The sequence below is a fragment of the Polypterus senegalus genome, unplaced genomic scaffold (genome assembly GCF_016835505.1).
Source record: "Polypterus senegalus isolate Bchr_013 unplaced genomic scaffold, ASM1683550v1 scaffold_1563, whole genome shotgun sequence".
Lineage (NCBI taxonomy): Eukaryota > Metazoa > Chordata > Cladistia > Polypteriformes > Polypteridae > Polypterus > Polypterus senegalus.
In genome coordinates, this window is record NW_024383889.1 from 32,542 (window position 1) to 59,499 (window position 26,958).

Genomic DNA, 26,958 nt, shown 5'->3' on the forward strand with positions numbered 1-26,958 from the left:
ATTCTCATCCACAAATTCACTCACAGAGGTGCTGCCCCCACCTATAGTGGAAAATTAATTTGACCCAAACTGCAAACACAAAGACACCTGAGTGTGTGGGACATCAAGTGACCGGTGGAGGGTACTGGTCAGTGGTCACATGGTGTCAGATGGCTGATTGTTACACTGCACTTATAGTTAAGCCCAAACCCTGGATAGAGGGGCTCAGTGAAGGAGGTGTTGAACCTGTGCAGGAGGGTCATTGTGTGTGAGACGCTATAAAATGACAGAGAGCCAGCAGGCCAGTCCAGATACACACCTATTCTGGGGCTGTAGGGGGCGCTGATTACAGTCCACCTGTTATTGTGATACACAGAGAACTGGGAATGAGAACACAGCAAACACCAGGACTTGTCGTTGTATCCAAGGCCGCACTCCCTGCCCTCCTTTCCTGCTCAGTCCTTTATATGCGACTCCAATCACCACACAGTCTCCACTGCACTCCACCTCCCAGTAACAGCGAGTCCCAGTCAGAGCCTCTCTGCACAGAACTTGTTCCCACCAGTCAAATCTGTCAGGATGATCAGGATATTTAGACTTTGTCCTCTCATATGTCACCTTCTTGTTCCCTTCAGACAGACGGAGGTATCTGCGTGCCGTGTTGATGTCCAGTGTGAGGGACAGAAGTCTGAAAGGAGAGAAAAGAAAACGAGTGAGGAAATCTGGGAGTGTGTAATGGGACTGGGGGCGGAGCACAACACAGACAATTAACAAGAACCAATCAGGAGCTGCGCTGACGAGACACTAATAGTAAAGAGCTCATCTGATTGGACAGAATCTGTGGGGATAAAAATGAAATAATAAAAAGACAACAACAGACAACAAAGTGAAAGGCAGACAAGTCAGTCATTTGAAAGTCATCTCAGTCATCAGAAATAATGATAAACAACATAAGGTCACCATTGAGGTCAGAGTTCTGATGGACTGTCCACACTGACCGCTGGCTTTATTAAATGACATGTTTTATTGTCACAGTCCACCTCTTTAATTTAAAATCAATCAACTGTCACACTTCACAACCACATAAATTATTTAAATAAAAGTTCCAATCAGTATTTACTATTTTTAATCTATCTATCTATCTATCTATCTATCTATCTATCTATCTATCTATCTATCTATCTATCTATCTATCTATCTATCTATCTATCTATTATATAGTGCCTTTCCCATCTGTCATTGTCTCTCTCTTTCTTTCTTTAGTGTGTTTCCTATCATCTCTTTTTATTTTGTGACTGTCATTCTTATCCAAGGTGACTCCCATCATCTGAAATTCCATTGTTTCCTTTTCTTTCTTTGTCCAATCAGAGCCCAGGCAGGTGAAGTGACTTGATGAGGTCACACAGTGGTGTCAGTGGTGGGATTTGAACCAACAACCTCAGGGTTTGAACTCCAAAGTCTTCACCACCACACCACACTGCATTTTCTCTTCCATTTAAACTTTCCTTCTGTTCAATTTGAGGTCAACTTTACTCTGGTGGTCTCATCAGGTAGGTGGGCTACAATCCTGTGGACCCTCAAACATCTGGAGAATATTAAAAGCTGCGCTCACTGGAACATGAAGTTCTGTGGAGGTGGTCTTGTGGTCTTCACCTTGGGTTCAGTAGACGGCTTTGGTGATTCACTACCTGAGTCTCTCTATCCCATAATGCACCACTCACAGGACCCCCATCACTCTCAGCCCCTCAGTCACACAACACTCAGACTTTCATATCCTAAGCCTGTCCTGCTCTATTAAAACGTCAATGATTTTTATTGTGATGATCCATTCAGTCAAAGCACAAACTCACATTTTAAAAAGTCGTCTCTGCTCTGAGGTTCAGGAGGCTGGAGGGCGAAAACTGGAGCTTCATGAGCTGAAAATAAAAAGAAAAGAGAAGAAGAATGGAAACTGTGAAGACGGCATTGTGGGAGCTTAGTTTAGTTCTTAAATACGAATTACAAATGCAGAGGATTTCAAATAAAACAATATAAAATATACAAGGGCTGGCAAATTAGGCCAAATGTCGATTTGAATATTCATATTAATAATAAATATACAGGGAGTCAGAGAGTATTGAGACCCCTCACTTTCTGCACACTTTACTGTGTTGTTGATTTAATTTTAAATGGATTAATGTGCCTGTGAGAGACAGTTGTACGTCACTGTGCTGATTGTACACTTGCTGGCCTAATTCTTCATTTAGAAAGAACCGCAGCTACAGCAGAGAGTAGATAACACCCTTCACCAGCTCGCTTCAAGTACTTTAATAGATTTGTATACGTAAGTGTATGTGTGGTATCTAAACAGAAATAAATAAATACAATAAGAGCACAAATACAAATGAAATACATATATGAACATAACTAATTAAATGTCAAAGTTACACAGTATTCACGAAGAGCAAAGTTAAACATCACTCATCTTTACGTAGTGTTTAATCAAACCAGTAGGTGGCACAATAAACAAGAATAAAAGGAACAGCGTAACGCCAAAGAGTATGGAGGAATATTTCGGAAAAAATTAAATAAATAAATGAGCAAATAAATAAAAGTACTGAGAAATGTGAGCATAAATAAATAAATGTTTCACAAAATATATTTTTGTTGCTTATTTATTTATTTTTATTTTGTCCGTAACATTCTCCAAAATCATTAAATACGATTTGAAATAAAACTGTCACTTTCACTCGTCAAAGTTGAGAGGGTGGGCTCTAACACCCCTCTAGTTATTGATTGTTGAATCGATAGCACAAGAATTAATTAGAAAAATGCTTACTACTGCCGATGAAATGGATTCTGCCAAAGATATTAGGTATTTTAGAGAGAGATTTGAAGATGTATCAGAAGAAATTACAATGTTGGCGGCTCTTTTAGACTCCGATATAAATTAAACTATTTTTGAAAATATCGAAGAACTGGTGGACCGGACTCGACTGCACTCCAGTTCATGTGTCGCAGTTCGCTGCTCTGGACGTCCATCCTTTGACATTCCAGTTGAGTCAATAGAACACCTTCTGTTATGCGGTTTAAAAGTACGACAGATTGCAGATCTATATGGTGTATCGGAGAAGACGACCACAAGGCGAATGAGCCAGTTTGATATACGGTAAGCTGCACCGGCTCTATTAGTTTAGGTACTTTGACATGGAATACCCAAAGCAGCGCCAACTAATATTCTGAACTGAGTATCTGACTCTTGTTTTACGAGTATAAAGTCAGGTGCAGATACGCAGCTACTTTTTCAAGCAACTTTACAACTCTGATCAGTGGCAAACATTGTAACAACATTTCAATTTCTTCCGATAAATCTTCAATTCTCTCTGAAACACGTAATATCTTCGGCAGAATCCATTTCATCAGCAGTAGTAAACATTTTTCTAATTAATTTTGTGCTATCGATTCACCAATCAATAACTAGAGGGGTGTTAGAGCCCACCCTCTCAACTTTGACGAGTGAAAGTGACAGTTTTATTTCAAATCGTATTTAATGATTTTTGGAGGAATGTTACGGACAAAATTAAATAAATAACCAACAAAAACATATTTCGTGACACATTTATTTATTTATGCTCACTTTTCACAGTACTTTTATTTATTTACGCATTTATTTATTTATTTATTTAATTTTGTTTGAATTATTCCCCATACAAGACAGCATTCGTTTACAAAAAACTTTACGTTCAATACTGCAAAAATCAACATATTTTAACGTCCTAGAATGAAGTAAAATACAGCGCATCTCTCCCCTAAGGTCAATAGTGCACAGACTTAACAATATGCTCATTTGCAAACAGCAAACATACCATAATAGCGCTTTTCTATACTTGAACTGACCGTCAACATAAGTTGCAACTTTAACTAAGATGTTAAGTTACAGTGAACGCTGTAAATAAAGTAAAAGACTTACTTTGTGAGTAACGCACAACACACAATTACAAAAGGAAACAGCAAACTGTAACTTGAAAAACCCAAACAAGCAGGAAGAGACTGTGAGTGCGTTACAATTCAGGAACAAAACGCTGTGCATGCGCAGTAGACTTGTAGGGCGTGTCTTCAGGTTCAGCATAAAGCTGGGAATTTTGTACAGTGCCTTTGTGCTCATCAGTCTACAGTCAGTAACCCATAATGACAAAGTGAGCACAGGTCTCCAGGAAGGTCTGCACATTTATTACAAATCAAAACTGAAATGTCTCCTTCCTAGAAGTATTCAGACACTTAATTCTGGTCTTTGTGGAAGACACTTTGGTGGTCTTCATTACTAAGTGTCACTTCCAGCTTTACACTCCAGGATTTGGTCAGTTGATCCCATTCTTCTTGGCATATCCTCTCATACTCCATTAGATTTCAAGTTAAGCGTCTTTGAACTGCCATCTTCAGGTATCTCCTGTTCTGTGGGGTCTCAGCCTGGTCACTCAAGGACCCTAAGACTTGTCACAAAGCCACTCCAGAGTTGTCTTGGCTGTAGTCTTTAGGTTGTTGATCCATCGCCCAGTCTAAGGTCACAAGTTTTCTTTAAGGTCCTCTTTATATTTGACTACACTTCTCCTCTCCTCAGTTCTGACCTGTCACTCTGTCCACACAGCCTGATGCTGTCACCACCATCTTCACTATTGAGATGGCATTAGGGGTTAGTGTGCAGTGCCTGGTCCTCTCTAGACATCCTGCTTGTTCTTCTTCTAAAGAGTTCAATGTTTGTCTCATCAGATCTTTGAATCTTTCCTTGTTGCTCTCAGGCTGTCCTTTGTCTTTTACTTAGAGTATCTTCTCCTGGCTGCTCTACCATAAACGCTTGATTTGTGGAGCTGCTAAGATGGCCGATCTGTCAAACAGTTTCTCTCATTTCAGCAGAGGACTTCTGAAGTTCTGTTGTAGTGACCATTAGGTTCTTGGTCACCTCCTGGCCAAGGCCATTCCTTCCCAGTTATTCAGACTAGCGATCTCTAGAAAGTCTCCTGGTGTTTCAAACATTTTCCATTCGCCAATTCTTCAGGTCGCTTTGCTCCTGGGAACAGTCAAAGATTTACAAATGGCTTTATCCCTTGGCTCTGATCTTTGCCTCACCAAAATTTGATTACAGAGGTCTACAGAAGGTCCCTTGTACTCCATGTCTTGGTGTTCGTGCTGACATACAATGTCATAAATATTCTGTATTTTATACATATTGACAAGCAGGTACAGTTCTTCAAATCTTCAGAGCTCCATCTATTTAAGAAATCCCACCCTGAGTCATTAGGGTGCTGCTCCTGCTAATGTCATCACTTCACTGAGTTTTCAGGCCACAAGCGAGTGACGTCACATCCACAGCCAGCTAATTAAGCTCCGCCTCTTCAATGACACCACTATAAAATGTCAACAGAAGTGAGTGTTCATTACAAATCTGTGACTGAGGAAGACGGAGCTCCGACTCACAAGTGACTTTAACTTGACAGCCTTTGATTGTAGCAGACATCATCATTGTGCTCCGTCTTTGTGCTTTTTATCTTATCTTCATCATTAAATGGGGTATTTCAGGGTGGTAGCCCAACTCTTTGTGCCCACTCTCTCTGCTTATTTTCACAATACACACATACAGTAAATGTCTAATGTGGTGGACGGCTGTGATGGACCTGTGCCCTTGGCTGCTTGACCTTAGTTTGTGTTTAAACAAATCGCTGTCTTTATGTGTAAACGTCGTAATTCATAATTTATAAAGTGTGATTTACTCTGAGGCTGCACTCACAGAAATGTTCAGGTGGTCCTCAAGTAGTCAGAGTTCTGACGCAGTCCTCCAATTTGCTTATCTTCACCACTGAAATATGTCAAATAAAATGCTTTTGGTGTGTAAACTCCTTTTAAATGTTGGTGGGAGACACGACTTCTGAGCAAACATCAGCAGGCATATAAAACACGAGAGTCCAGGGGAGCACAGCTGAAAATGGATGAACGTGAACTTTTAACGTGGACTCCATCCAGCAGAATGTAATGGACAGCGAAGACAGCAGGAGCAGATTAAGATGTTCTGATGTTATAAAGCACAGATGCTGAGCTCAATTTGATTCCATTAATGTCTTCTCTGATCTCAAATAAACAATTCATTTGTGCTCTGAGCCGGCTTAGCCATTTAAAACACATTTCTGTTCATTAATCTTAAAGTGAGGAAAGCAAAGGAAATAAAAGAATCACAAAGTTAAGTGAAAAAGGACTTTTAGGAGAGTATATGGAAAAGTATAAGGAATATAACATTTCAAGTTAAAATTCTAAAACATCTGATTAAGCAAAGCTGATAATTTAGAGAGTTTGTTATCACTCAGCTAATCAAAGTGAAAGGCACTATATAGTAAAAAATAAAAATAGCAAAGGATGGCAGATAAATTTAAAGAGCAGGCCTTCTTCAGTGTCCTCTTATTGTTACTCTGGTCCTCCTAATGGACTTCAATAACAAACACAATGTCACCAGACGCTGTACCTGATGGAGTCCTTGCCATGAAGTCCCCTGGCTGATCTTCTTCAGACTCTTTGTCAGACCTGACAGCTCCTTTCTCAGGACCTCAGATGAGAAATCAGCAGTGACAGTGAAGCTCAGCGAGTCTCCATCAGCAGGAAGGACACAGCGAGAGGAGAAAGTCTGGACAAGGAGAGAAGAGGGACGAAATTTCAGAAAGGAGACATTAAAAGTAAGTAATACTGGTAAGAGGGGCTCTACTGAATTAAGGATCAATGTGATGGGCAGTCAGCATGGGTTTAGATGGTGAGAACGCCTGTCATTGACTTGTTGGTTATTTATGAGAGAATATTTGGTGGAGTGTAGTGGATAAAGGGACTGAGGGGCAGGAGGGTACAGAATTGATTTGGCACACAAAACAAGGCATTCAGCTTTTATCGTTCTAAGACAAACTTAATGAAATTAAATTAAATGTAAAGACTAACACATGTATGGAGAAAGCTCTTTAATATGATTATACAATTGAAGGTCTTCATCTCATAAGTGTGACTTGTGAGGAAATTCTAGGAGCCTTTGATTCTTCATCACCATCATCAATCATACAAAAGAGAGAAAGCTACGGTAAGCTGAGTTATGTAGCGACCACCATGTGTGGAGTGTAAATCAAGAACTGAATCTCTATAATGTCAGTGAAACACAGTCGATATCAGGAGTATTATGTGGAGTGTGAGAGAAAACACATGAGAAAGATGGGAGATGAGAGACAAGACTGGACTGTGGGGTCTGAGCTGTGAGGAAATGCTGAAGGATTTGAATCTCATCAGTTTAAGGATGGAGACATCAGGAGGTAGCCTGGATGAAGAGTTGACACCATCCTTTATTAGATGTCATCTTTTACACTTCATAAATAATTCAGTTTTTCACACAGAAAGCTGTAGATTCATCGATTTGTCATGTAGTTGAATTTACTAACTTTGAGATATTTGTAAAAAGAATATTGAGAATATTAAGGAAATATGAAAAGACAATCTGTGTTGGGCTGAATTGCCTGATCCTGTCATGTTGTTCAAACTCCTCAGATCTTTTAAATTTCTCTCTAAATGTTCTCATGTCCCACACATCCCAGCCTGATCAGACACCCTGTGAAGTGTCGCTCTCACCTGTAGAAAGTGGAGATGGTCCTTGGTCTCTGAAAACTCCTTCAGCTCAGCTTCTCTCCTCTTCAGCACCTCAATCTCCTTCTCCAGTCGCTCCATGACTCCTTCAGCCTTCTCCATTTCTCTCTTTTCTTGTTCTCTGATCCTCTCAGTCAGTTTCCTGTTGGCTTCCTCAATGCACCGTATCAGAGCAGTGAAGCTCTTCTCATTTTCTTCCACCTCTCTTACGACAGACATCTGAATAAACAGGATAAAGATTTAGAATTGAGTCACCTGATAAGAATAACCAATCATGAGGCACATTTGTTATTATTTTGATGTTGTAAAGGACAGTTGAATTGGCTGGAGTGACTGGTGGTACTTTATTTGCAGAAGGAAGGTCTGTTGCAGACTGACTCCAAAACAATATGCTCCCTCCATTATGCGAGTAACATCATCACTCTGGTGATGCTGCTAATAAGGAAACTGCAGGACTTTATGAGTTACGTAGCCAGGAAAGGCTTCCTTGTGAAGGATCTTGAGAGCCATTGGCAGGAGCTGCTAGGGACACCTCTACTGTATTGGGAGGACTCCATTTGACCTGATAGTTTGTGTAACAGTCTGCCTTTAAAATGGCATCTCCTGCTCAGCCTGAGGATAGGAGTGGAGTAGGAAAACACACACCAGGTATAAATAATAATAATAATAATAATAATAATAATAATAATAATAATAATAATAAGAAGAAGAAGAAGAAGAAGAAGAAGAAGAATCAATCAATCAATCAATCAACATTTATTTATATAGCACATATTCATACAAAAAATGTAGCTCAAAGTGCTTTACAAAATGAATAGAGAAATAGAAGACACAATAAAAGATAAACATAAGTCAACATTAATTAACATAGAATAAGAGTAAGGTCCGATTTGGGTGTCAGACATCACCATGTCAGACCTGTGAGATGGAGATATTAAACAAGAGGGTCCAGGTGTTGGTCAAGGGGCTTCAGATTTCCTTTAATTTCATGAACTCTTTGCACATTTACCTTCTTCCATCTCTTTTTCATTTAAAAGTTCAGAGTTGTGTCTTTAATTCCATGTGTGATGTATTTCTAGTTCATTTATGAACTTTACATTATTACTACCTAGCAAAATACCAAGCAGCAGCAGAGAAGTAGCGTGTTAAAGAAGTTATGAAAAGAAAAGGAAACATTTTAAAAATAACGTAAAATGATTGTCAATGTAATTGTTTTGTAACTGTTATGAGTGTTGCTGTCATATATATCTATCTATATATATATATATATATACATACATACACACACACACATATATAAACATATACATATACATATATACACATATCTACATATTCACATATATACATATACACGTATCAACATATATATACACACATACATACACACACACATATATATACATTGTAAAAGGCGCTAAATAGCACCTGACCCGCACAGACCACGAGAGGCACGTGTAAAACAAACAGGCTTTTTATTTCTCTTCACCTGTGACGTCTTCCCCGTGTCCCACAGGTCCAACACAGTCCAAAAGCACCTTAAAACAGAGCTTTAACAACCCTTCCTGGCACCACCACTCCTCCCAGGCAACCTCGTCCTCTTCCTCCCGATTCTGGCCTCAAATAAAGGGAGTCTGGCCCGTTTTATAGCCCACCTCGAAGTGTTCCAGGTGCTTGACCAGCTGGTCCTGATTGCACCTCCGGGTGGGGCTGATAACTCGCCATGGGTGTTGGCTCGGCAGCACCCCTAGGCCACCCCATCTCCCAACCAGGCTGTGGAGCACTCCATGTCCCATGGAGCCACGTGGGAGACTGGGAAATGAACAACGGCCAGGGAGGATGCCCCAAGCGTCACGGGGAGGTATTGAGCTGTCCATGGTGGCTCCCTGGAACATATGCAGCATATGCATGTGGCTGTCCGTCACAACATATATACATACAGTATACACATACATACATACATAAATATACATATATATATACACACATACATACATGCATACACACATATATATATACATATTTACATACAGTATATATATATATATATATATATATATATATATATATATATATATAGCAAAATCCCACATTTCGCAGCGACGAAGAACTGCTTTTAAATTTTTATTAAGAAGAAAAGAAAACCTTTTTAAACTGAGGGAAAATATACCAATAACTATCTGTTAAGGTTCTCTTTGTATACCACGTTGTCAGTTCAGCACTCCAGTTTTAATATGTCCAAGCTCTGTGAGCTTACTCTTGAACATGCAACGTATAGTTGTCTAGGAGAAAAGCAGTCTTGCCTCAAATCAATGGCAACCTTTTGCAGGGTCTGTCCCTGAGACTTATTAATTGTCATTGCGATGCAGAGCCTTACTGGAAATTGGAGGCATTTGAATTGAAATGGGAGATTAGAGGGTATAACGGGATGCGAGGAATACATTCAGAGTGTGGCTCTTCTGTTTTTGTGCAGCTGCCTTCACACAGTTTCTCCGCTGCTTTATAAATGAATGGCATAAAAGGCCTGTCATTTCTCCTTGCTTCAGGTTCTGTACTGTTTTATTGTTCGTTTATTATGATTGTTATAGTTATTGTGTAGCTATTTGAGATTTACTTTACTGTTCAGGTACCCATTTCCTTTATTTAATCCATGGCTTGTAGGCTATTTTTGTTTGTTTATTACGATTATAGATATTTATTGATTCCCTCTTTAGCTGACTGCCTGCTCACATAAGGCTCCACTGGATTTTTGTGAAGCAGCCTTTACACAGCTTCTCCGCTGTTTTATAAACGAACGACATATAAAGCCATCCTTTTCTTTGCTTTGCCAAGGAAGCTGCCTTTTATTTAATACACGGGTTCTCCGCTCTTTTATTATTCGTTCATTATGATTGTTATAGTTCTGTTTGTATAGCACTTTGTCAGTTCAGCACTCCGGTTGTAATATGACGAAGCTGCGCGAGGTCACTCTTGAGAATGCAACGTATAGTTGTCCAATAGAAAAGCAATCTTGCCTCAAATCAATGGCATCGTTTTGTAGGGTCTGACCCTAAGACATATTACTTGTCATCGCAAGAAGAGCCTTACTGGAAATTAGAATCATCTGAATTGAAATGGAAGATCAGAGGGTATAACGGGATGCGAGGAATAAATTGAGTGTGGAGAAACAAGGAGACAGCGTGTGAATTAACTTGTGGATTTTTCTGTTGAGTATTTGGTGGCTGCGTGACAAAGTTGCTTCGAAGACGGCATTAGCTGTGGAGCTCAGCTTGGAGCATATTCTTTTCCTACCTTGTCAACTGTGTAATGCGTTTTTGAACAGGTTTGATTCATGGAAGTGATCACTCGTACTGCGTTCAGTCAGTTCACGTGAGCTGCTGTCCAGGATCATCAACCCCAAAGCTGGAGGTGTTCTGCTGTTTTCAGAACTTTGCACATCTGGACAGTGACTCACATAACTCTGTGACAGAAGGCAAGGATGAGAAGCCCTAAAAGGTCACCTCATAACCAGCAACCAGAATGAGGAAGAAATGATAATATGAGAATTATTACTAGGGAATTTAGATGAAGCTTTACACCAGATACAGAGAGTCTCATATGGTGTTTTGCCTTTGATGCACATGTGGAAAACCTCCATGGTTGGGTGGATAGTCTCCTGGCTGGAGTAGGGATGGAAGGATCCAATTGTCATTGTCACATGTGTCCAGTTCTAAGTGAACAATTATACGAGGATGGATTAGACAACCAGTAATGCAGAACATTTTAAGACTTTGGTAAAAAGCTGAGGAGCAGTAGTGACAAAGTGATCAGAAGTTCAGACTATGCTAAGCATAAGAGTGAGGAAATTAGATAGATAGATAGATAGATAGATAGATAGATAGATAGATAGATAGATAGATAGATAGATAGATAGATAGATAGATAGATAGATAGATAGATAGATAGATAGATAGATAGATAATGACCTTCATAGAATCTTTATATAATTAAACATTTATTCATCATAAAGTTGTATTCCAAATACACAGACACTCTTTTGAGCCATACAAGCCAACCCAAAACAAAGTTTCCAAACAAAATCCATACACAGTTGTTGAAAAACAAAGCACAGGCTAAAAATACAGAAAATCACGAAAGCATAAGGCACAGCTAAAAGAATACAAGAACGTAACAAACTCGCAAAGCACATTCACAATGAAACTGTGGAAGACCCTCTGCTTTTATAGGGTGGAAGGGAAGCTCATGGTGGTGATTGGCAGATGGTCCACCTCTTGGTGAACCACAAACAAACCACATGGAACATAACAAAGGCAGCTTACAGACAAAACCAAATACAAAGAATAAAGCAGATACTCAACCAAAAAAGATATGAAACAGGACTTTGAACAACATCTAGTGGAAGGAATCCTGGCTGAAAAATGTCACAGTCATCATGGGTATAGAGAGGAGATTTCATGCATCAGTAATAAGCAGGAATTCTAGGAGGAAACAACAAAAGCAAACGAGAGTAGAACAATAAACCGAAGTGAAGATCAGTCTTTGAGGTTGGCTCTCTTTCACTTGATCTTCTTCAGATGTGTCCTTTTGTCTGGATTGGACGACACAGAGTTGAGTGACAGATTGTGCCCCGCCTACTTTCTTTGAACTATAGACACACCCCACTGGTCTGGACCAGCTGTGTTTAGTACTTTGGTAAACTCGATGCTATTGGTCTGTTTAATGTGAGTCTGTGTTAAATAAATTAGGTTGGATGAGTTTGATCTGTCTGGACACAGAAAAGTGTGTGAAGAGTTCTGTCTCTGCTGGATGAGAACATTCACATAAATAAATCCTGGCAGAAATGGGCATCGGAGAGTGTGCTACCATAGACAGTCTGCCATCTCATTACAGTGTCAGAGCTACAGTAGTGATCACAATGGAAGCCAATTTGAGGTTTCTGCCAATTAACCAAACTGAAATTTGAGGATGTGGTGGAAGATGTGGAATAACTGGAAGAAACCCACTGAGATACCTGAAGAAGGGGTAAACTCCACATGGAAAGTGAATGGAGGAAAGTGGATCTGATTCAGCAAATGCCACCACTGGACATCCTTACTGCCCTTTGTGATAAAATATTAAAGCTAAGTAAAACATTTGGAGGTGTATGTTATGTAAAGTCTGAACTCAGTCAAACAGTAGAGATCCTTATTTTGTGGAATCTAATAAAACTGAGAGATACCAGAATGAACAACAAAAGGCCATTACGACCTCCAGAATAAATCAAGAATATCCCATCTCCAAATGAGGTATTTTACAAAAGACAGGCTGTGCAATCAGAATTTAAACTCTTGATAGGAAAAGATCCTGAACAACTCATTTTTAAATCACAACATCATTACGGTGAACATGGAGAGAAGGCTAATAAGATCTTAGCTCAGGAATCATCAAGCAGTAAGTTTGCAACACAATAACAGAAATTACCAGCGAACTTCAGATAAAGTAATGAAGCCTAAAAATATAAATCACACATTTAGCAAGTACTATAAGTCTACATATTCTACTCAGTTTAAAGAAGACAAGACACAGTCTGAGGAGTTATTTGATTTAATGCAAATACAACAGCTGGACACTATCAGTTAAGAGGAACTAGACAAACCTCTGACACTCTCTGAACTACTAGATGCTGTAAACTCACTCCAAAGTGGGAAAACAACAGGCCCTGATGGTAACCAGTGGAATTTTATAAAGAAGTTTTCATCTAAGTTAGCTCCACTATTATTAGCAAAGTTTACAGAAGCTACAGACAACAAAAATCTACCCATATAACCTACCCAGTTTTCCACACAATCCACCCATTTCTTTTCCAGAACAAATCCTGATCAGTCCTGAGGAGTCAGACAGCATCTCAGCAACATATATAAAAACATTTCAAAGAATCTCCGTTTTAATGGTCCTAGGATACGGTGGGAAAAGGACCTTTTAATGAATATCTCAGTAAAGGAGTGGAAAGTCAGTCATGCATAGAATACACTCCAGCTCCATATGTACGAAATATTTAACCATCTGACTTTGACTCTTTCATCGATAACATTTATCTCATTTAAAATTGGGAAGAATCGAACCTGCGAGTGTGGGAAACGATATCCAGCCTAACTGGGCCACATGTTTTGGGAGGAAAACAAAGTAGCATCATTTAGGGGCAAAATGTTTGAATGTTTTATCAGACAGCCATGGGGTCACAATCACTCCTAACTCACTAACAGCTGTGGTTGGTGGGCTACCAGAGGGGCCTAAAGTGGAGGAAGACACATTGACTGTAACTGCCTTGACCACATTGTGAACTCGTGAACTTGTCCTGCTGAACTTGATGACCCCAGCCCACCTGTGATAAGTCACTGGGTCACTGATGTTTGACATTTTAAAAAACAAATTCTCACTTAGAAGATCTGTTCAAAACCTTTGTAAAATATGGCAATATCTAATTAATAAAACTTTAAAATAAGCAACGATAGCAGGGGAAAAGGAAATTCTGCCTTTTATGATTTTTTTTTATCTATCTATTTAAATTATCAGGAATTTTGGCCCAGTTCTCAGCTCTTCACTCTTTTTCTTGGCTGCAGCGTAAATCCTGTTTGGTAGTTTTAATTTGTTTTGTTTGTTTAGATTTCTGTTTAACTTTCTGATTTTTAAAATCATTTTCTATTTTGACTTTGAAAGACATTTGTTATATAAGTTGAACTTGATTGTATGCAATGATATTTTAAAAATAAAAACAACTGAGACCATTAATGGACGTTGTGCCCGCTGATCTAATTCAGAACATCAGCGTCGACCTTCAATGTGAGTTTTTGTTAGTAGAGTTAAGTCCCCTTTAAGCAGCTGATGGAATATCAGAGGACTTTAACGTGATGCTGTCTGAGTCTCCACTGAGTAACACCTGGGATTCTGTCAAAAGTGAAAGGCCATGAAGGACACCACAACACATCTCTCTAACTCTCCCTTCTCGTGTTCCTGCTCATCATCACCAGTGAAGCTCTGCTGCTCCTCAAGTTCTCATTTATTTCTCCTTCTTTGATATGAAGTGTTGTCTTTATTCCACTCACCTTCATCTCCTCCATTGTCCTCCTCATCTCCTTCAGTGTCTCTCTCTCCTCAAGTTTCCTCTTGATGTCACTCAGTGTCGCCCCAGCTGTTTCTGTTTGGACACACAAGGGAACATGTGTGGTCAGATCAGAATTCACATTCACTTTGTGATTTTTCTTCTCTTTCTGACTCCTGATATTTTCACAACACATTTGTTTGACATTTCAGGACACAACTACGATTTGATTTAACAAAAAGGAATGATAATAAAGATTAAAAGAAAGGTTTAATTTAATTGATGCAAGATTGAGTTTGAGTTTGAAGAGTGTGTCAAATACAGAAGACAGTTTGAATGCACACTGGTGTGTGAGTTAGTTCTTAAAGTTTAGAAGACATCACATCGACAAAATGGGAAATTTGAAGTTCACACACCAAAAATAATAAAACAAACTGAAGTGTAAAGTAAAGAAACTGGTGAAAGGCCAGGAGGACTTAAACATGTCATGTCAGTAATTATAGGATCTACAAGGCCATTTGATATCATGAGTCGGACATGTGAGGACGTTGTCTGCCATTGTCATTTTCTGGAGTCAAGTAAGATAACGAAATACACAAACAATTCTGTTGAATTCAGGAAGAAGGCAACTAAAAGGAATTCTAAAACTCAGAAACTATATTTTTTATATATTACTTATCTCTGGTGTTTTGCTTAGGTGATGATTATTATTTTTAATAAAACTAAGGAGCTACGCCTCCTGCTCACTTCACTCACTTACCCCCAGGTTTGGTTGTGTGACACTTTGAACATTTAAAAGGCTGTACAGCACCTGTCCTTTTGTCTCACTGCCTTGTCTCTGTTCTCCACCAGAAAAGATTTTCTATTCTTCTAATTGAGAGACAGAGTTGTCACCTCCGACTACACACTGAGCTCGATTCAATCCTGAAAGAGACTTGTGTTTGTTTGAAGTGTCTGAATAACGTTGGTCTCTAAAATCTCCTGTGTATCTGTGCTACTCTGTGACCCAAGTGTGACCGCAGACGTGGATTTCACTTTCACCAAACCACAAATCTTTTAATTCTCGTGGAGAGGCCTGTTCATTGGGAAGAAACACTACTTTTCCTGATGGCAACACTAACTAGACGATCTACAAGTCTCTGATTTAAAGTTTCAATCCAAACAACATACAGTGGGTACAGAAAGTATTCAGACCCTTCAATTTTTCACTCTTTGTTATATTGCAGCCATTTGCTAAAATCATTTAAATTATTTTTGTCCTCATTAATGTACACACAGCACCCCATATTGACAGACAAAAAAAGAATTTTGAAATTGTTGCAGATTTATTAAAAAGAAAACTGAAATATCACCTGGTCCTAAGTATTCAGACCCTTTGCTCAGTATTTAGTAGAAGCCCCTTTGAGCTCGTAATAAGTATAATAAATCTGCAACAATTTCAAAATTATTTTTTGTCTGTCAATATGGGGTGCTGTGTGTACATTAAGGAGGAAAAAATAATTTAAATGATTTTAGCAAATGGCTGCAATATAACAAAGAGTGAAGAATTGAAGGGGTCTGAATACTTTCCGTACTCACTGTATTCAATCTCTTTCGCTGTTCTGTTATTACACTGAGTAATAATTTCCATTTGTCTGTGTGAATGAGATCTTTACTTTCATTTTTGTTGACTTTCGAAATGGCCAAAGTCTCCATCTCAAGATCTTGAATCCGCTCTCTGAACTTCCAAAAATTTTCTTTGAAAGATCACATCTCGCCTCTTATAATCAGAGATGTTTACAACAACAACAACATTTATTTATATATCACATTTTCAAACAAAATGTAGCTCAAAGTGCTTTACATAATAAAGAATAGAAAATAAAAGACAAAGTAAAATAAATAAATAAATAAACATTAGTCAACATTAACTAACATAGAATAAGAGTAAGGTCCAATGGCCAGGGTGGACAGAAAAAACTCCAGACGGCTGGAGAAAAAAATAAAATCCATAGGGATTCCAGACCATTAGACTGCCCAGTCCCTCTGGGCATTTGTTATGTTTATGTGTTTTGGTTTCTCCAGAGCCTTCAAGACCAACCAGCCATCCCTGTTAAGGGGTCAGCTCAGAGATGTGCAGGTGGGTGAGCCTGTGGTGTCCTGATGATGGACTATCTGTCAGGCACACTCAAGGACTGTGTGAGCAACACTGGAGCAGCACAAGGAACAGGCCTGTCTGCTTTACACTCTGCGCACCTCACACTGCAAAGAACACAATTTCTTTCTTTTGTATCCAAAAATCACCCAAGGAGTGTCTCAGTGGGCTTTAAGAGGCCATGTTTTTGAAAGCCCCTACCCAGATACCCTAAGAAGATAGGAAAAATAAGGAAATCGAGGTTGAATACACACACAATTGAGCTAATGTTCCAAAGCCCCAGTCCACCTAAACTTCATGTCTTTCGATTGTAGGAGGAAACACACATGAACATGTCATGGCAAAAATTGTCACCACAAGTCTTTTTACCTGAAATGAAGGCTAATGGGAGACACAGGATAGGCAAACAGAGTCTATGGTCTTATTGAAATAAAATAACAATAATAATAATAACACGGACTCAACCCAATAGGCCAAATAATCTGAGCCCTGAACAGGTCAGAACTCAAACTTATATAGACCTTTAAACTTATATTTGCCCAGAGGGGACTGGGTGGTCTCATGATCTGGAATCTCTGCAGATTTTTTTTCTCCAGCCGTCTGGAGTTTTTTCTTTTGTTTTTCTGTCCTCCTGGCCATCGGACCTTACTCTTATTCTATGTTAATTAATGTTGTCTTATTTTTCTTACTGTGTCTTTTATGTTTCTATTCTTCATTATGTAAAACACTTTGAGCTACATTTTTGTATGAAAATGTGCTATATAAATAAATGTTGTTGTTGTTGTAGTCATTTCTTATCATTCCGACCTCGCTCACATTAGCTCATTTGCTGTTTTTCTCTAACTCCCCTCTGCACCTGCCCAGCCGATACCTCGAGATTTCTTGAGAACCATTATGATCTCCTGACTTCCTCAGTAGCTGGCCTCCGGTATTTTCACTGTCTGTTGTCCATTTTTACTTTCTGTTTTGTTCAATTTTATTGGCCTTGGCTGGGCAGAAGTTCCTTCTTCCATATTTGTGCACTCTTATCACATCCACTTCCTTGGCTTTCATGCTAGTTTATACTTGTAACTTAAAGCTAAGCTATAATTGAAAAGAAATATGGCATGTGCTTCTGTTTAATCACTGGCTTGGCATGCCTGACTTGTTTTAATTTCTGCACTAAGGTTAATGGTTATATATCTTCTATTTTTATGTATACTAGTACATGAATATACTAATTTTATTTTCATATATTACATCATCTTGACCTCGTTGCCACAATGCCTTTACTGTTTTCTGCTCACTATTCCAGCTGGTTTCTCATGTACCTATCCTGACCATTTCTTCTACATTTTGTTATTAGTATCACTCAACAGGTGTTCTTATTATCCTTTCTTTTTTTGTCCTTGGGTAGTTTCTACACATCATTCTCTTCCTGTTTTATCCTTCCTTTCCCAATATTGGTAGTTTTCAATTAGGCTTTAACTAGAAAATGCAATATAACTTATGTCTTTATTTAACCATTTGCTTGACATATCATATTATTAGCTTGTCATTCTAATTTATGCTTAATCTAATGCTTTAGAAGCTGTTATTTATTTTATGTCCATTTATGCAAATACTGCTAATACATATATTTTTATCTTCCATAAACACAATGAGAACATGCAGACTCCACCAGGGACAAGTCACAGTCGAAAAATAAAATGTATCTATACTAATAAAAGGCAAAGCCCTCACTCACTCACTCATCACTAATTCTCCAACTTCCGTAGGTAGATGGCTGAAATTTGGCAGGCTCATTCCTTACAGCTTACTTACAAAAGTTGGGCAGGTTTCATTTTGAAATTCTACACGTAACGGTCATAACTGAACCTATTTTTCGTCCATATACTATAATAGACTTCTGGTCAATGGCCTCCCACGTAATTTAGTGCCTGCCCATATAAGGCCGCCCATCAGCGCAATCCAATAGAAACACTGTTACTAAATATTCACGGATGAAGGACTGTGCTTATGCAGAGGAAGAGGAAATGATCAGGATGGTGTTTGGCACAAACTCAGCTTAAACTGCGAGAGAAACTTTTAAGTGCCGGGTCTTAGCTAACATTAAATACAGCCGTGGACATTGCACGAGATGACACCAGCACAGCTGGGAACCTTCAATTCATGTACACCGAAGGCTCACGGAACTGACGAGTGCACAGACAAAAAGCAACAGTTCCAAAGAGTGCTGAACAAAACCGAATTACACAATTGAGAGGGCGGCAAAAAATATGAAGCGTGTCACACATACAAGCATAATAATAAGTGCAGCTACTGCGGAAACAAAGCACACGGTGGAAAAAGTCTAAGTCCCACTAAAGGAAGACAGTGTAAAAACCCGTGCATGCAATGTGTCGGGTTTCAGATAAAGAGAAAGACGAGCTGTTTATTGATGCAGTAAGAAACTAGTCGATGAATGAAACCTCTTATCTTTACATCGATTGACAAACACGGAATGTAACTTGAACACAACACATCCTACAAATACGACCTGATTGAAAGAAATAATGATAATCAAATCATTGATGACAGCAACACTCAATAACACTCACAAAACAATTACTGTATATTGACAATCATATTACTTTATTTTTAAAATGTTCTCTTTCTCTCTCTATATATATATATACTCAGCAAAAAAGAAACATCCCTTTTTCAGGACTGTGTATTTCAACAATAATGTTTTAAAAATCCAAATAACTTTACAGATCTTCATTGTAAAGGGTTTAAACAATGTTTTCCATGCATGTTCAATTAACTATAATCAATTAATTAACATGCACCTGTGGAATGATCGTTAAGACCTTAACAGCTTACAGAAAGTAGGCATTTAAGGTCACAGTTCTAAAAACGCAGGCGCAACCACAATAGCACACTAACTCGATGTAGTGGCGCCAACTTTATCTGAATTGCAATCACATTAGAAAAAATATTTCTTTTCAAGTTCTATTTAGTTGACACAAATATCTTTGGTTGGAATGCAAGGCTTAATTTACTCTTTACATTTGTATGGTGAAGAAAAATTTATGCAATGATGCCTACATTTAATTTACATTCCTACCAAAGACATTTCTGTCGATTAAATAAAAATTCCATCTATTTAAAATTTAAATAGAACTTGAACAGATACGATAGTTCATAATATCCACGCAGACTTGCAAGTAAGAGCTGGAGACATCCGCTTTAACAAACAGCGATTGCACTGATACGTAAATAGCCTGCCTATTTAATTATTTAGGAATGGATAAATAAATTAAGATTTTGGACAAATAATGTTTTTAATTTTTTCCTTGATGGATTCTGACACCCCAGCAACAGTTGCTCACACCCCAAAGAGTGTATATATATAAATAATAGATGTGTGTATATGTATATATGTAGATATGTATGTATGTGTGTATATATGAGTGTATATGTAGATATGTATGGATATGTGTATATATATATATATATATATATATATATATATATATATATATATGTTTATATGTGTGTGTATATATATATATATATGTTTATATGTGTGTGTGTATATATATATATATATATATATATATATATATATATATATATATATATATATGACAGCAACACTCATCACTCACAACAGTGACAAAACAATTACACTGACAATCATGTTACGTTATTTTCAAAATGTTTCCTTTTCTTTTCATTACTTTTTAACACACTACTTCTCTGCTGCGGTATTTTCCTAGTTTCTAATATAAGGACACCTGAAGATGTACGATTCAAGTGTATACAGACAGACGACATCAACAGACAACACCAAACATGAGTCTCTGTTACCTTAGTTGGTTCTTTCTCTTGCACTTATAGAAAGACACATAACTTGTGATTTTATTTCTCATAATGTTTATAAAAAATATTTCCCAGTAAACATCATTCATTCAGAAGCAGCTTTTAAATGTTCTCGCCTCAGTTCTCCTTCAGTTCTTAGTTACTTATTAAGTTTCTAGAGTCAGCACTGTAATGTCAGTTTGGTTTTCCTCACAGGTTGTCTACACTCCCTTACAGCTCCTCTGTGTGTGTGAGACACTGCTCTGAACTGAGTCAAGTCAACTTTAGTTTTCTTACTGAATTTCTGAAGAGACCCTCACAACAGCTAAGCCTTCTCCTTCACACAGTTATGGTGATGTCAACTCCCAGAATTCACCCTGGCTTTATCTTAACTATGAGTCACAGTCAGAAGTTCTCAGACTCAAAGCAGGTGAACTCCTGACTTGGTTTATGGTCACTCAGGTGGAGGTGACGCTTTGTCCAGATTGTTGTGTACATAGAGAGCTTCCTCTGTCACACATTTAAGAACATTCAGTTTGCTTTGTCTTTCTTCTAACAGATTCTTTTCTCTCTTGTCCTTTTCTCCTGTGAGTTGTTCTGCAGTTTAAAGTCTTTGAGGTTTCACACTTACTGGTTATCTTTTAGTGACAAACAAATGTTCAACTGCTGGTTGATGTCCTCCTTCAGAAATTGTACAGATTTTAGAGTTGGTCTCTCTTACTTGTGCACCTTGCTTTCCTTTATCAAGTCAGGACTGAATGAGACCCCCATGTTAAACTCCATTACAAGGGGTCTTCAGCTCTTTCCGTCTGGCACTACATTACCCTTTGGAGCAGAAGAGATCATTTAGCCTTTGTGTTGGCCACAATAAGGGTCTTACTACAGGGCAGAAGCTAATCCAGGGGCAGAGATCAGAGATCTAGTGCTTACAAAGGGTTATAAAGGACGGAGTGGACTTGCTGCTGTAGGTGTCTTCGATGAACAGAAATCCAACCTTTACTGCTAATTCCTGCTAAGTGTTGTCCATCAAGTTGAGTTTTGGCTCCTTCTTCAGTCACAAAGTGATAAAGAGTGACATACTGAGACATCGCTGGGAATCATTTGCTGTGTTTGATCAAACTGATCAGATGAGACCCAAAACTGTCAAGGAGAGTCCTGGTGAAGTGAACTGACATCTGAGCTGAAGTTACGAGTCAATAAAAGAGGGGTAGGTGGTGGCAGCTTAAGAAAAAGACTTCTGACCAAGCAGTGCCAGACTCTCCTATAATTATATGTTGGTCCAGATCTATTTATGTAATTATCATTACGCTATAAGATAAGCTTATTACAGAAGTGTGTGAACTGACGACATGAAGAATCATCTTCACGCTTGAACTCAATCGCCTTCGCGATAAATCAAAGTCATCCAGATGATCTGGATCTCTAAAGTAGATCTTGACCAACCTGTACATGTCTGCTTTCAGGGACTTCTGAAGAACTGATGTATGTAAATCAATTCAAACCAAGTGATAGCCAAATAGCAGAAAACATGAAGAGATTAACAATTAGACTTACATTAGTGACCTGATTCATATTAAACTGATAAATATCAGACCACTTCATAGACTTCATTGTTGTTTGAGATGTTGGTTTCTAAATGTGTGTTCACCTGTGAGCCGAGCTCTTTTAATATTCCAGCGAGGACTTGGCCACATTTGTGTCACTTACTGAGACCTGGCAGAGCCGATGTGACACTAGTCCTTTATTTGAAGAAACACTAAATGGTGGACTGAAGTTAAGTGTCTTTATCTGAACTTACTGTACATTGAGGTTGTGTAGTAGTGATGGGGGATTTGAAATTTGGCTTAGATGGTCAGACTTGCACTTCTAGTAAGTTCTTTACACTCCTGCTGGACTTGTTAGGGTTTTACCAAATATGAAAGCTCAGAGTCTTTGTCATAATCATAAAGTTCGTGAGATTATCACTCAAGGGTTTGACATTCAAAATGTCCTTACTGCTCCACTAAATAACATGATGTCTAATCACTAATGAAGAGCCTGATGAGTTATATCATTAAACAAAGAATATCTACACAGGAATAGTATATTGACATTTCTGAGCTGAACTTATTGTAAGAATCGTAGACTTAACTCTGGAATACAATACAGATTGACATGTGACAATAATGTGTCTCTTAAAAAGCCCTGAGATCAGCCAAATGCAAACTCAAACTCTTTAAAATGGACAAACACCACAAAGGCAGAAGAGCAGCTAAGCACACTCAGCGTGTAAGTGTCAGCAGTACAGAGTGTGTCTATTGACGTGTCAGACCTTCTATTAAATTACGCTTAGGATGACATTGTGTGGGCGGCATGGTGGCGCAGTGGTAGCGCTGCTGCCTCGCAGTTAGGAGACCCGGTTCGCTTCCGGGTCCTCCCCTGCGTGGAGTTTGCGTGTTCTCCCCGTGTCTGCGTGGGTTTCCTCCGGCGCCCGTTTCCTCCTACAATCCAAAGACATGCAGGTTAGACGATTAGCGATTCTAAATTGGCCCTAGTATAATTCTCATAAGAAGGAGAACTGAGTGTCGTGTGTTTGTGTGTGTCCTGCGGTGGGTTGGCACCCTGCCCAGGATTGGTTCCTGCCTTGTGCCCTGTGTTGGCTGGGATTGGCTCTGGCAGACCCCGTGACCCTGTATTAAGATTCAGCGGGTTAGAAATGGACATTGTGTGCTCACTTACTATGCTTACATCAGCCAACTGTAACATCATCTTGTTAAGAACACCTCAGGAGGGTCCTAATGTCAGACATTTCTACGTGTAGCCCACATGACGCCTCGCACCCCTGCCAGTGGACATTTCTAGACAGCAGGCTATAGTTGGCCTCCCACTGCCTTAGAAACTCAAAAGATAAACTGATCAGAGCAGAAAAAAACTCAGCAGGCTGTGAGGAGAGAACTCAGTTGTTTGTTGGCCATCTTGGGGATCTCATCCTGAGCTGTTTCATGACTTGCACCAGTCTCACCAGGATGGACTCCAGCAGCCAATGCTCTGAACTTGAAACATCAGGTTTATAAGGTCCAGAAAACCTCGATTATCAGTCAGGGGTCAGGGCCGAGGCTGTGACGGATAAGAGAAAAGACGGATAACAGAGCAGCTACTTTAAAAATGACATACAGTAGATTAGTGTAGCGAACAGTCGTAAAAAACTATATTAACAAAATTAATTAAATTATATAACATTGTAATGATCAGCGAAATAAGTAAATACAACTGGTCCTGGAGTTTTTTGTATTAGGTGGAGTCTTCGTCCCCTAACAAGCGGTGTCCTGTCTTACTCTTCGTTATTTGGCTTACAGAGCTCACCTCCTAAACTATCAAAGAAAGCTTTCCCTACCGATCAGTTGATCTCCTGCCACTCTCGTTGTGTATTTCTGATCCCACAAACACTCCTGCTTATTGTCTCCTGACTCCCTGCTCCACACCTTCACTTCTCTCCTCACTTCTCCTGTCCCCTCACAGAACAGAAGCCCCTCAGCCAGTCCCATCACTTACAACTTTCCTCCCTTTCTGCTCCCATACTGAGTATCACAAGCTGCCTGCACACCACAATATATGAACACAAACTGATATAACAGAATATATAAAGAAAATTACAATGCAGAAGACCATTAACATTAATACAGAATAACATTACCGTCACTGGTTTCCAATTTCAACACATTTTTCAATTATTTTAGCATCCCGCTTTATATCGTTCACTGTTGGCCTTCCTAGTTCACCATTGAAGCAATACTTGAAGAGCTGTTGCTGTTTACAGAACGCTTTAATAAGTTCAAACAGCACACACATATGTTGATAGGCCATAACAATGTATTGTAGTTTAGTTTAATTATAACAAAAGAGAAAAGCTACAAACTGCTATTAAAGCTGAAGGTACGAACGGACACTGGGATTTCTGTTGTTCCAATGTGCAGAACTCGCAGTAGTAATCGGGAGAGCTGGCGTGCAGAAGGTTGGGTTTTTTATTTAGTCCTGACAGTTTTACTGTAGATGAATAGATTTCTCTGTCACATTAAATGTACAAATTCCTTAACTCAAATTATTCAAACAGTTTCTATTAAACACTAAACATCACTCACCTGCTTTTCTTCTCTTTCCATCTCCAGCTCAACCATTTCATGATTTTTATGTCCAGTCACAACACACATCATGCAGATACAGGAATCATCAGTTTTACAGAATATCTCCAGACTTTTCTGATGTTTCTCACAGAGTTTCTCCTTCAGATTTCTATCAGGATCAACCAGCTTGTGGTGCTTCAGGGCGTCTCCTTCATAGTGAGGCTGCAGGTGAGTCTGACAGTAGGAGGCCATGCAGGTGAGACAGGACTTCACTGCTCTGAACTTCTCACCAGTACAGAAGTCACACTCCACATCTCCAGGGCCGGCATAATTCTGAGGAGGAGGAGAACTGAGTGTTTTCTTTAATTTCTTGATGACTTCATTCAACAGAGTGTTTCTGTTCAGTTCAGGCCTTGTGGTGAAGGTGTGTCTGCATTGAGGACAGCTACACTCTTGGCTCTGATCCCAGCAGTCCGTGAGGCACTTCAGACAGAAACTGTGACCACAGGGGATAGCGACAGGGTCAGTCAGAGTGTCCAGACACACCGAGCAGGTGAACTCGTCTGGTAATCCACACAGCTGGGCTTCAGCCATCGTCAGTCTGAGGAGATGCAGGCAGAGAATCAGTCAGAGAAACAAGGAAGTGACTTGTGAAGAAACGAAAGTGAAAGTTTGTCTGAGCTCAGTGAGGAGGAGGAGGAGATTTAAAGAGAAAGCTGAGAGCTCACAGAGAGGACATCTGAGGAGACTCTGAAGGTGAATAGTTAATGTGAGACTGGAGCTCAGAGAGTGAAGACCACCAAGTGACAAAAGAGATGACCTGTCACAGGAGGTCTGCTAAAGTGTCATTCAGTCAGTAATTCTTATTCAATTATTACACACTGAAGTCCACATCAGACTCCATATTTGTCCTCTTTATTAAGCAAATTATCCATCCCATAATATTTTCTCGTCTCCTGCTTATCAATAATGAATGTTTGTGTTTTTCTATGTCCATGCCAGGAATTTATCAGATTATTCAGTAAAGACCCCAACTGAAGCCCACTCAGTTTAAGAAACAGAATAATATGATACATTAATTAACACAAGGACAGTAGAAATATGAAAACAACATACAAACTAATAATAGACAGACAGACAGACAGACAGACAGACAGACAGACAGACACGTAACACACAGCAGGCGTCACGCTCTCAGCTCCTTCACAGTTTTTTAGATTTTCTTGGTTATTCAAGTTGTTTTATCTCAGGATTTGTGAGACTTAATCAAGTCTGTTGAACAGACTCTTCTACTTCTGCACCCTACGATTAACACACACAGATCAGAGTCACACAATTGGGTATAAGTGATGCCCTGATGCCAGTCCCTCTGTAATAGCCCACCTCAGACTCATTCCACTTAAATACATAAGAGTGACCCTCCAGCCTGTCACTTCTCAGTGCCCCACACGGGACTCACTGTCACCAGCACTAACAAACGTACAGATATTTCTGATGCACATGATGGCTCGTATAACATTTGGTTTTATGCCACTTACCAACAAAGTGAGTCTTACTTCTGCCACCCTTTCCTTCTGTATCCAGCAGACACACCACATGCACTTCAGGTCAGGTCATCTACCTCAACCTAAGCATATTCAGGCCTGGCCAGAACTTGGATTGGAGACCATCTAGGAAAACCTTGGGTGTCTGCTGGAAGAGGTGTTGTTGAGGCCAATAGGGGCTTACCCATTGGTCTGAATGTGGATCTCAATTCCCCAGTGCAGTGATGAGGACACTGTGCTGTATAAATGGTGCTGTCCTTCGGATGAGACGTAAAATTGAAGTCCTGACTCTCTGTGGTTATTAAAGATCCCTGTGTGTTCCCCATAAAATGTCTTTGCTAAACTGCACTCCAAGGCCTTGTCATTGTGTACCCCTAATCGTCCCCTGTCTCTCATTAGCTAACTCTTTCTCTCACCACTTCACCATCTAATTGCTCGTGTGTGGTGAGCATACTGCGCAGAAATGGATGCCATCACATCATGCAGGTGGATGCTGCACATTAGTGGTGGTTGAAGTGGCTCCCCACTCACTGTGTAGATCGGCTTTGAGTTGTGAGAAAAGCACAATAAAAATATAAAGAATTATTATTATTATTCAAGTGCAACATTTCAACATTGATAACACCCTCGCAAGAAAGCAGTCATTTCCAACATCCGTTG

At 39.2% G+C, this 26,958-nt stretch overlaps 1 pseudogene; it reads right to left on the reverse strand.

Moving 5' to 3' along the window:
• LOC120521633 overlaps positions 1-25,348 on the reverse strand; it is a 39,650-nt pseudogene extending 14,302 nt beyond the window's left edge.
• Positions 25,349-26,958: the final 1,610 nt, after the last annotated feature.